General features: G+C 41.8%; 1 non-coding gene across 1 annotated transcript; it reads right to left on the bottom strand.

The window, feature by feature from the left end:
* Positions 1-2,442: 2,442 nt before the first annotated feature.
* Positions 2,443-2,578, bottom strand: LOC116085501. The gene has a single exon (XR_004116603.1). It is a non-coding gene; the product is annotated as a small nucleolar RNA SNORA17 (small nucleolar RNA).
* Positions 2,579-9,482: the final 6,904 nt, after the last annotated feature.

The following is a 9,482-nucleotide window of genomic DNA, read 5'->3' as shown; positions in this document are numbered from 1 at the left end:
AGGCCTCTGGCTTCTGCTACTCTATCAATACTGGAACCTCACTGGGACTCTTTATCAGACATCCTGTTGTTGCCTTGTGTCATGGAGATCTTGTAGCTTTGGATTAGTAAGATCAGCTCCTTCATGTACTCCAGCAGTTCATTGATGCGGTAGACATGGGTGTGTGTGGGGATTCACAGCCCTGAATCGGGTCTGAGAGGGATCTGAGCTGGACAGTCTTCTGGCTCTCTTGCCTTCATGCCTTTGGGCCTGGCCCACCAGAAACTCCTGCTACCAGGGCCCGTTCTACCCTGCTGCCCAGGTGAGGTGCAGGCCTTACTCTTCCCAAGTATTCCAGCCAGTGAGGAGTATGGCCAGTTCTCCTATTCTCATGACCCCAGGTCTGGTTCTCCTGTCTATCGTAGGTGGCGAGGGTCAAGGGAGAAGAGGAGGACATCTCTCCCTCTTTTGTGCCATAGCTCAGCAGATAAGAGGCAGGTGGGGTCTCCTACACTCATCCCTTGGTGACAGCTCATTCTCAACCCCTATATCCAGAGCCAGTCCTACTGTGCTGCCCAGGTGCCTGGCAGAGCCTGCTTTCATGTTCTGATGAGCCAGTTAGCGTCCACTCTCCCACCTGCCGCCTGGGGGGAGGGCAAAATGGAGGAGGAGGGGATCTCTCCCTCACCAATGCCACTACATAAGTAGACAAGAGGAATGGCCAGCTCTCCCACACTCACGCACTTGGGGCTTGATCTCCCGCAACCCTTGCATCCAGGGACAGCTTTACTGTGTAGCCCAGGAACATGACCTGCTCTCCTGAATGCTGCAGCAGGTGAGGAGCAGGGTCAGTCTTCTTGAACTGATGACCTTTGTGGGGAGCCGCAGCTGCCACCCTACATATATATTGAACACCTGGTATCCGGCCAGAGCAGAGAGTATTGATAAACAAGCCTTTAGTTGGAAAAGCTGAGTGCCTCTAGTTTGTGATGCAAGCTGGCATGATTTTTTTGTAGCCTATTATGCTTTGCCATGTAGCCGATGCTGATTGGGACCAGGGAAAGTATTTAACCCACAAGGGCTGGGGGCTGGATATAATTAGGAGTAAGATGTAGGAATAGAAGTAAGTATGTAAGGATAGTAAGTAAGATGTAATAGATAGGAGTAAGTATGTATAATTAGGAGTAAGTATGTAGGGAATAGAAGTAAGTAAATATAGAAGTAAGATGTAAAGATAGGAGTAAGTATGTAGATATAGAAGTAAGATGTAAGAATAGGAATTAGAAGTAAGATGTATATAAGAATAGGAATAGAAGTAAGATGTATGTAAGAATAGGAGTAAGTAAGATGTAGGGAATAGGAGTAAGTAGGAAATAGTAAGTAAAAAGAAAGTAGAAAGATGTAAGAAGTAAGATGTAAGTAGTAAAATAGAAGTAGTAAGATGTAAGTAGTAAGATAGAAATAAGTAAGATGTAAGAAGCAAGATTACAAGGTTCATGATTAAACTGCATGGAGAAGAGCTCATTGGTGCCTCCTTATTTCCACTGGACAGAAAAAGGTGGCCGACAGACCTTCGGGCCAGCTCTCTTGCTTGCCATAGGTGGCAACCCAGGAGAGGAGGTCATGTCTCCCTCACCCATGCCACTTCACAGTAGACAAAAGTTACAGGGCCAGCTCTCCCATGTTCATGTGCTTGGGGATGGCTTGCTTGCAATTCTCACAATGTGTGAGACCACTCTCCCCTAGTACGGCATCTGGCTAGGGGCAGAATCAACTCTCTGGCTCTCATGCTCCCAGGCCAGCTCTCCCACAACGCTCAGGTTAGGGGTAAGCCCAGTTCTGCAGAGACCTCAGATATCAATATGTCCCTGGGCAACAGCCCAGACTAGAGATGTCTTCCTGGCCTCTGGTAGTAACAGATCCCTGATGCTGGACTACGAACCCAGACATGTACCTCAATGTCAGTACAGGCCAAAACTCCACCATGGTCCCAGGTGACATCACTGGCTCCTCACATCACTACCCTAGAGTCTCCAGTTCTGTCTCTCTTCATTCTGCCCTCACCACTTTCTTTCTCTTTCTTTTTCATTTCCCCACCACTTACTCGTACCTTTTCGAGGTGCCTGGGGCTTCTGAGTATCTGGAGTTATTTCAGGAGTGGTCTCAGAAGTGCTGTGTCCCCACCTTGTGCATTAAGGGGCAAGTTAGGGGTTGTTTGGGGCATGAGCCTGCATGTTGCCTGACTGGTGGTCATCTCAGGCTAGCTCTCTGTCCAGGCCTCATGTGCTGGTCATCTTGGGCTTGTTCCTTGCCTGTACAACCCTTCCCCACAGTGGACCCACAGATACACAGAGTTGTGTATCTAGGGCTCTCTTTTGCTAAGGGCCTTCTAGTGTGTGGCTTGCTCCCTGTCCTGCGAGCCACTGGGACTTGCAGGGTATGCCAGGCTGGCTTTTTACAGGGAATGTGAGACTACTAATCATTCAGATGTTCACAGGTCAGAACACTGAGCATAGACACAGCCTCCCTCCTCCCTGCCACCTCTTGAAGCATATGTGACAGAGCAGCCACACCTGCAATGCTCCTATCAGCAGGCAGAATTTCCTCCCTCTTCAAGAGTGAATAATATAGTTAATTAACATTCAGGTTTTGGGTACTTATTAAATGCCTTCTTTTTTTATTTATTACTTGCCAAAACATCTGGTTTCTCAGACAGAGGATTATGTTCTATCGTTAAGTTGTTTCATGCTTATTACATTGAAATTTCTCTTTGGCTTTCAAACATCCCAGGTGAAGGCTATAGGTCTTGACGAAGACTGTTCCACTTGAGAGTGGGCTGAGGTGTTTGCAGCCTGATTTTTAGGCAGTAGAAGATGGGACTTTGAAGGTTTCTAGAAAGACGATTTCTCCCTTTACATCCACCCCACCCCCTTCCTTCTCTCCTCCTTTATGGCGCTGCCAAGTCGGGGTTGCACAGGGCGGGCGGGCGCGTGTCTGGCACAGTGCTATCTTCCCAACCTTTCCTTTGTCCTCCTTATGCATAGGTCTCTTTCCCCGGAAGCACAATACACAAGAATGTGGGACCCAGGTGAGCTAGGGTCCGTTCTGATGCCTGCCCGAGCACCTTCAGCATGTTGGCATTTGGAGTGGGTAGACCCCGACAGGCCCATGGCTGAAAGACTCCCCCTCAGTGTGTGCCGAGTGTGAGTGTGATCCTGGCTTCAGGGCTGTAGGACATCTGCAGTCTACTTGAGTATTTTCAATTAGCTGTTGTACCAGTGTTATGGAATACTCTTTTTCTTTTGGTTCCCTGTGTGTTGCCTTTGTGAGGAGTATGGGACGACAGGGGCTGATGACTGACTGGGGTAAAAGGCTGTTTGAGGAAATCTCCTTAGGAGATTGGAACCACTTCAAATCTGAGTCTCACCATGGGATAAAAATCAATGTAAGACAGAAATGTAATGAAAATGACACCTTATTCCCACTAGTGATATTGAGTTGGCAACAACTAAGTATTCAAGTTTCATAATCTGGATTGATTTCTGGAGAAATTTAAAAGCCGTCAATCGCTACACTGCGATGAATATGTAAAAGTACGAGAGGAGGTAATTCTAATCTAAATGAAAGCCAGTGCTGTCAATGCTAATTCGCTTTCTGTTCTGTTCACGATTCAACAAAGCAACTGAAGATAGACTTTGGCTGTTGTCAGTTACCTTCCACAGGGGGTGATGGCAGCATCAGCACCGTCTTTGTAAAAGGGCGCTTCCGCGTGAATGGCATACGCGTCTCACTCACACAGACCAGTGCTTGCCAGACAATGGGGCTGTGTGAGAATTTGTTTTAATCCTATTTTTTTTATCACTGTGTATGAGCTGCATGAAACAACAGCTTTGCTTATGACATTTTCATAACGTAGACAACAGACATTGATTATACTCATTTTCCCGGCACTCTCTGTCCTTTGCTGCTCTCATGGACCCCCTTTCTCATTTCAAAAAGCACCCCTGTCTGCTTTAGTATCTGTTAAAAATAATTAGACTTGAGATTTTGTTTTTGGAGACAAGGTGGCTCTATAAAGTCCTGACCTGAAACTCACTATGTAGACCAGAATGGCCATGAACTCAAAAAACTCTACCTGCCTCTGATTACTTAGTGCTGGGATTAAAGGTGTGTGCCACCATGCCTAGATTAGACATTGAAATCTTTATTTGATGGGTAAGTATGTTTGCCTGAATGTCTGTCTGTCTGTGCACTATACCCATTCAGTGCCCACAGAGGCCAGAAGAGGGCAGCAGATCCCCTGGAACTGGAGTTAGAGATGATGTGTGAACTGACCTATCAGTGCTGGGAATTGAACATAGGTTCTCTGAAGAGCAGTCACTATTCTTAAATCCTAAACCATCTGTCCAGATCCTTAGTGTTATAAGAAAAATCTAGATTCTGCATATGAGAGAAAGAAATGAAATGTATATCTGACAAAATGTATAAACGTACTTTCATGGGGATCAAACTTTGACTGCAGAATCCCTTTTGGTATTACTGGGTCCTTCTGTAATATCATGTAAATGTCACCCATAAATTGTTTCTTAGACTCACACAAATATAGAAGGGAAGTATAATAAATGAATAGAGGAAAAGAGATGATTAATGAGAATTTATTTATGGATTAGTAAGGATTGAAGCAAATTAACTAAAACAAAGAGATCTAACTTACAGACAGAAGTTGAAAGTCAAACTATGTATTGAACCCACGTGTAAGTGAAGGTTAGTTCCTGCCGTACGATGTCTCTGTGGAGAGTGGTATTGCCTCTTTGGGTGCTGGTAAAACAGGAGATTCAACATGAAAATAGAGATTCAAACGCAGAGGCATGGCTATTCATTTGCAGTTATCAACATAAAGCTTCCACATTACTGATCTTGTGAGCACAGTATAAGGAGGTGGGACTCATCTACGGTGCTGTGTGCACTTTCAATTTTAATTTTAGTAATGCTTACTATTTTAGCTTGAAATATTTTCACTTATTACATACCTAGTCATTTTATTAAATTTTATCTTTTAGGTAAAGAATTGCTGTATTCCCCAGGCTAGTGTTGAGCTATCTGTATACTTCAGACTAATCTCAGACTCACAATCTTTCTGTCTCAGCCTCCCCATGGTTTTGAAATTGCTTTCTAAACAATGCCAAAAATTTTAAGAAAGGGTTGGTTTTCTACCAACAAAAAGTGGTGGTTTTATGAAAATGCAACTTTTTTAACAGTGTATTTAGGTGATAAACTGAAAAAGGGATTGTTTTTTTTCTTTCTCTGTCCAATCACAGGCCTGTCACTGTGATTGGACAGGAATAGAGAGGTGGAGCTAGAAGTGGAGGAGGAAAAAGGGCAGAGAGAGGAAGGGGCGGAGTTTCTTCATCATGGAGGCAAAGGAAGATGACGATTCAGACCCCGCGTGGTTAGACCAACCAAGCTAAGGTTTTTACAAAATAGATTAATTAGGTCAAAACATTGTCTTTATCATTTGGCACTGAATTTATTGTATTGGCATCTTGTAATTGTAATCTTATTATTTTATAAACCTGATTAGATAATTAAGCCTTAAGAGTCATGCTTCCCTGGGTACTAGGCACTAGATGAATGATTGTAGGGGTTTGTAAAGCATTGCATGTGAGTGAGATGTTGCTGCTAGCTGGAAGAAAATAGCAAGAGCCTGCTGGGACTTAGTGTTGTGGTCGTATGGTATCAGCAGTAGAACGTGGACTGTGGACCGGCAGGAAAGAGAGTTTGCGGGGTGGATTCATTTTTTTAAATATTCCCGCAACAAGGGATGCCAATAGAAAAGATAGAAGGAAAACATGAGTTCGGGAGCATCCTGTCTGTCCTGGACAAGTTTGGCTTGGTAAGGGAACATAAAGTCTTCCGTTTGTGTGTTTGACTAAATATGATTTGGTTTGTGGCTAAGATGGGGCATAGCCTTGTCCTATCCACATTTGAAGCTGTTTTGCAACATCTTATGCTTACAGAATGTATGCATTTGATTTTTTTCACTTCTAGTTTGCCTGTGAAGAAATAGAAAGTTAGAAACGGCATTGTTAGTGGCTACACACTAGTGATGGTCAGCTTGTCTTGCCTAACTTCTGATACATGCTCTCGGCTGCTGCCTCGAACTCAAGGTGCCCAGCTTCTTACTGGCCTTTGTGTCTTACTTCTGATTGCTAGACCCCTGTTCCTCCGTCACTGTGTCTATTTCTTCTAGTTTTTTTGATGATCAGAATCATGCTGTAGTATTGATGGATGTCAATGACTTTGGACAAAGGCATTGGCCTTAACTCAGAAGAGAATTAACTCTAGGGAAGTAAAGCCTGCCATCAGTCATCTTACACTGTCTTTACAATTCTTGTGGTTGGGAAATCTGAAGACATGCTTTCTCTTAAGAGTCTAAGGACTTAGCTCAGTATAGAACTGCATGCTTGTAGTAGATTTGCAAAATTGTACTGTGCAGATAGATGATTGAGTGCATTATGGGCTGTATCTGACCTGGAAAGACACGTAGCTTTCATAGATCTCCATTCATGGTCTCCTTCCCATTCTTCATTGATATGCATGCTGTTTATACCAATACAGGATTGTGAGCCAGATAGAACATGGTACAACATAAGAAACTACATATGATGAATGTTCTCAGCTTTTAAAAGTCTGAGCGATTTGTAAAATCACATTTATGCTTACACTTAGTCTTTTGTCCCCTAGAGCACATTTTACTATTTGAATGAAGATCACAGTGTCATGTACTTGCCCAATTTGAGTTCTGTTAAAGCATCCAGCTGCCCTGCCACTTTATTGTTTATAGTGAGAGGCAGAGCTGGGTGATAGCAAAATGAAATATTGATGGAAATGCACAGAAAATGTGGCAAAACCATGTGTTTGAAATGTATGTAAAGCTCCTTGAAGTGAAATGGTGATTTCAGTGAATTTATAAAGATGTTTGTGTATCTCTTTAGTGATAAAACTGTGTTGACAGTGGAATTCCTAACTCAATCAAGAGCATGGATTATAGAATTTATTAATTTTACAATTTTAAGAATAATTTAATAATAACAATGTAGGAAATATGTGCAACAAGCACTGTTCTTTTGGTAAATCTCTTTAATATTGGCACAGTCTAATAAAGATGCATGTGACTACCACACCATTTCCACATGCTAAATATTTTTAGATTGATTTCAACAAGAGAGACTAGAGAGTACCCCTTTAGAAGTCTCAGGAGAACTGCTTAGTATTCTTTTGATAAAGACCCATATGCACACAATAAACAATCTCATGTATAATACAATTTGAACAGTTAATCAGGTTGCCTTTTAACCTTCCTGAAATGTTAGGCCTAGATTTCAAACTTAATCAGGGAGGTGAAGTGAACATATTTGTGTGAATATTGTAATATGACTATATATGCTTTCCTCAGAATAACAAATTTCATGTTCAAGGCAAAAAAATGGAGAAAAAACCAACAGAAATAAGTATCAATGCCTTTAAAAATTTTTATACAAGAGGTCCAAGATCTGTCCATTTGGTAAGGATCTGGTTTAAAGAAGCTGCTCTTTGCTGATACATAATATTCCTCTGATGGATGTAGACAGAGGGATACAAGATGGACAGCTAGATGGAGCTGCCTTTCCACTAGTTGCGAGCTTTTCCATTACTGAGAAGAGCAAACTCTAGATGGCTTAGATTTATTTTGAGAAGAAAAGTAAAGAGAATATTCTCTGGTGGACCAGTAATGACAGTAAATGACGAGCCCCATTACAAACAAAAACAGAATAAATTGTCACTTAATTGAACACAGTGATGCGAAGGTTACCAAGGGGCTTCCTTCCCAAATGAAGTGTTTTGTGAGACACAGCCAAGATCACAGCTGAACCCTAAATCTGTATCGACCCTAAATCTTCAGTGTGTAATTGCCTCACTACTAGCTAACTAGATTAAGTTGGTGAAATATTTTAAATGTAACATCTAGGGATATATACAGCACACTCAATTTCTTTTATTAAATGAATTTATTCCTGGTTGCTTTGTATTTCATGATAGCTGCTATAAATTTCTTTTCATACATATTAATAGAGATTGTTTTCTGAAGTAACTTAGACCCCCAAATACACAGTTACATTTAGAAAGCAAAGGCCTAATTCCCCCTTTTTTTGCTAAAAAATGAAATAGATGGGTAAAAGAAAACAAAATAAAACATTTACTTTTTTTTAACCCACCTCCAGATTAATTATGTAGAGTTTAAATTCCTTAAATTTTGTTGTTGTTTTAGTTTCTAAGACTTTTCATAGGCCTGATAACTTAGCACAAATTACAGCATTCCATGTCTGTTTGTTTGTCTGCTTATTTATTTATTTATTTATTTATTTATGTTTATTTACCTGAGACTGCGCTACATCCTGTTTTTCCTAGAGAGGCACCTCAACCCCCACAGGAAACTCTCACAGTCATTCTTCCTTTGAGAGGGAAAAGCAGTGTGCTCTCCTGAATGTTTCTTCTAGTTTTAGCACAGTTTTTCTGTGAATGACTGAGGAAAGAAATACAGCACCAAGGACAGCGCTCTTTACTTGGGTGACCTTTTGTCACAGTGATGTTTCCCAGCCCACCTGGATCACATTTTAGATGTCCTCAATTGTTGTGAAGGCATACTTTGTAAACTTCTGAGGGCCACTGAGATCCTTTCATGGGCTTACCATGGTCAACATTATTGAGAAAACAGTGGTAAAGCACCTGTGGCCTTCTCTACTCTGCTGGCTTTTGCACTGACAGGAAAAACAAAAACAAAACCACCGTGGACCAAAGTCTATGCATTTCCATACTCCTTATAGGACGGAGTAAGCATTGCTTCAGAAAGGCCACCTCATACAGAGTCTCAAGGTCCTTACGTCCAAGACACATACAGCTCTCAAAGCTTAGAGTGCTTCCAAAATGCATATCCATGAGGCTTTGAACCAGTCAGTTGTAGGCTGGACTGTGTGGAGGAGAAAGCTGGCTTTAGCTCTTGACATGCATACACTGAAAAAGAAACAGACAAAAGCAATGTGAGACACTCCTCTTTTACACTTGTGTGGGGAAAAACAATCTGCATTTTAGGCCTGAAACAAGAAAGTAAGAAAGAAGGCGACCAGGGAGATGTGCTACTAGCATTTCTTCACATTCGGTAAATACCAACAGCCCAGATCTGATCACTTCCTAACCTAGATGACAGCACAGGACAGTCAGCCACACTTGGACCAGGGATATTTCAGGCTCTCAACTTCTGAAAAATGGACACTAAGAGCGTTCTCTATGCACCCCCCCCCACAGTTATGTGATCACAATAGAATATCTGTTTCCACTTTGATAAGGTCAGCTTTCATTGTTCATATCTTTAAAAAAATTTGATAGGTCCTTTCTCTATAAAAGGCATATGGTTTAAAAAGGAATCCAAGCCTTAATTGTTTTATGGAAATGTGATGCAACATTTA

The sequence above is a fragment of the Mastomys coucha genome, unplaced genomic scaffold, assembly GCF_008632895.1.
Source record: "Mastomys coucha isolate ucsf_1 unplaced genomic scaffold, UCSF_Mcou_1 pScaffold9, whole genome shotgun sequence".
Taxonomy (NCBI): Eukaryota; Metazoa; Chordata; class Mammalia; order Rodentia; family Muridae; genus Mastomys; species Mastomys coucha.
This window is presented reverse-complemented; position numbering and strand designations above follow the sequence as displayed.